The 2925-nt window shown below is 37.4% G+C and overlaps 1 pseudogene; it reads right to left on the bottom strand.

The window, feature by feature from the left end:
- Positions 1 to 633: 633 nt before the first annotated feature.
- On the bottom strand, positions 634 to 2307 carry LOC116551136 (annotated as a pseudogene).
- Between the last annotated feature and the right edge of the window lie 618 nt (positions 2308 to 2925).

Genomic DNA, 2925 nt, shown 5'->3' with positions numbered 1-2925 from the left:
CGCCCAGATAGGATGAGAACTTAAATGATGAAAATGAGGCTGTCTTAGCAGCCATTATTAGCATATTAGGTTGCAAGTAATAAATACTAAGCATTGGTCCTCCACTGGACCAAAGACTTTCTTAAATATAAGGACGGTGTTTTATTCATCTTTGTGTGATCGATAATGGGCAATCCATGGAATGATGAAAAGAGTACAGCAGTTTTTAATCAGACAGGCTCAGGTTCAGATTCCATCTTTATAACTTAGTAGAATGTATGGTCTTAGCTAAGTCACTTTGCCTTCTCATCTATAAAATGGGATGATAATCCTTTGTAGAGTAAGGACATTACATAAAAAACAATATGCCCATATATCATTTTTATTATGGCCATAAATATGGTACACTCCATGAGTAAAGGAGAATATTAGGTTGGTACAAAAATAATTGCTGTTTTTGCCATTAAAACTAATATTATAAAATTTATAGGAAAGCCACTGCTCTTTGAATATACTTTGCTATTCACTAGAGTGTTCTTGTGTCCAATTTTCTATACAGAAAATGCCTTTTCTCTTCATCTCTACCTGACCAAAACTTCCTATCCCTCATTTTCCTTTTTTTCCCCACAGATTAACCTTTTAATTATATATTTCTTAAAAAGTTGTCAGATTTCCATTTCTTTGGGAGATATATTCACAAGTGTGTTGTTTGATTCCACAGGGTAAGCTCTCTTCAATTCCACAGGTTGAGCTTATTAAGAACTTCATACATATTAGAGAGATGGCCTTCACTGCTTTCTCATCTTTTTGAAAAGACACAGGCAGACTTGCTAGACTAAAGCAACATCTTTAAAGGCATGTAACAAGAATATCCACACACTGCTTGTAAAGAAGCCACTCAAAGTACCAATGACATCATCAACAGGCATACCTTGCCACTCCTTAAAAAAAATAGCTGAACATGTTAAAACTGATTCTGTAAAGAATGCATAATATATTGGAGTCACGATGGGAGTGTTGAGTATATCCAGGCCCTGTTTAGGTAATGAAGCTTTGTGCTCACACAGATGATGAGGCTCAGCAGCAGAACCCAGGCCAGGGGAAGCTGCAGGACAGGCTTTACAGCAAACAGCTCCTTGCTTATCCCTCATTTTCAAATGCAAATATCACCACCACTTTAGTGGTTTTAGAGCTTTCTGCCTTCCTTAAGCCTCTGTGGCTCTCAGCAGCTCTTTCCTTGTGGTGCTTGTCTGTTACTACCTAATATCAGGACGATATTTAAGAACCAAACTTTTCTACTTCACAACTCTGTAACCTTAAGAGCCTTTTCCAAGTCTTTCCTTTTCATCTTCTCTTAGCACCAAAAATGGTATTATTCACAGGGTACACATTATGTCCATGTTAAATGAATACAAAGGTAGTTAATCATTTCTGGGCAGAGAGAGCAGGAAAAAGCTGAATGAGAGGAGTCTATTTATCTGGTCTTGAGAAATGGGTAAGATTTGGATGGGCAGTGATGGAGAGGGGGGCATTCAGCACTTGTGGGGTTGCACAGTGCAGGCGTCTCCATTATTCAGAGCAAAGCACTGAGCAGGGAAGTGGTGAGGGAAAAGGTGTATGATGGGGGAAAAGGGGTCCTGTGGAGAAAACTGGGAGGAAAACACTTTTGGTCATTTGGGAAAGATGGGAGTCAGATGTGAGGATCTGGGATAAAGTTTGTAATCTGTAGTCAAGTTCAAATCTTGCAGGTGTGTTCAGGATAGACTGTGTGGATGGAAAAAAGATTGGAGGCCTATGTTTTGGTATAGTATGTTTTTATGAATTAACAAGGACTGAGCTACATAGGTGTGATGAAAATAAAAATAAAAGGAAATGGGCTAGTGCTCGTGTGACGTTTAATAGGAGTTGGTGGTAGGTGATTGCTTGGGGGAAGAGAAAAGGCTGGAGAAGTTGAAGTGAGGATGATCTTGCCATTAGGAGAAATAGAAAGCTTGCCAGGAGGCATTTGTTCTCTGGAAGGTGATGATTTCTATCTCCAATAGGCTGATTTTAAAGCCACCATGGTAGAAAATCAAAAAAGGTGATGGAGAAGAATTAGTGCTCAGTGGGTTTTGAAAGTCTTTTATATTGACATTATGGTTGAATGGCAGGTAGTTTCAATTCATACACTCAACTCTCATGGTGGGTGTGCCTGGGAGTGGATTGCCAGTCGGTGAGATAAAGTGGGGGAAGCTTAAACCATTTGTGATTATTCTTGGATATTGTCCAAGCCTTTCTATATTTCTTTTGCAGCTATATTCTGAGGGTGCTAAATCTGGACTTACCCATCTTTATAAAGTCCACATGAAATAAAAGCATGAAAAAAATTTCTTTCAACTTGGAACTAACAGGGCTACTGAGAGTCAGAAATGATCCTCAATTCCTTTAAGCCTTAGCTTCCAGAACTTAGGTCTTCTCCATTTGAGGAAGATGTATTACTTTGGGGTATTAAACATTTACAATGTAACTCTCAATTTAAAAACAAATTCGCTTTGCCACTTTGGTTTTTTCCAGGGAAACACTCCTTAGGCATACTCATGGGGTGAGGTTCTCTTAATAAGCAGTAGCTTCACCAGAAATTTGCCTGAGCAGTCCCCAACTCTAATATTGAATAGTTAGTCCCTGCTGACTCTTATAAATTGTGACTTTAATGCATAAAACTGTTTTTTGGTGGTTTTGTTTTAACATTGTACTCGTAAATGAAATAGTACTCAAAATAAAGTCTAATAATAAAGAATGTGAATTGGGAACTAATGCTTGACTTTTGAGTATTCTTTTTATTAACAATTGAGAGAATACTTACTGATGAAGTAATTAAAATAAAATAAAATATTGAGTTCATATTGTACCAATTATGTTACTATGTCATTTTTTTGTTTTAATTTTTTAGATGAGTTCAAAAATTTC

This window comes from Sapajus apella, unplaced genomic scaffold, assembly GCF_009761245.1.
Source record: "Sapajus apella isolate SASKATOON/1434 unplaced genomic scaffold, GSC_monkey_1.0 scaffold9, whole genome shotgun sequence".
NCBI classification, from domain to species: Eukaryota; Metazoa; Chordata; class Mammalia; order Primates; family Cebidae; genus Sapajus; species Sapajus apella.
Note: the sequence above shows the minus strand (reverse complement) of the source record. Positions and strands in the feature narration are given on the sequence as shown.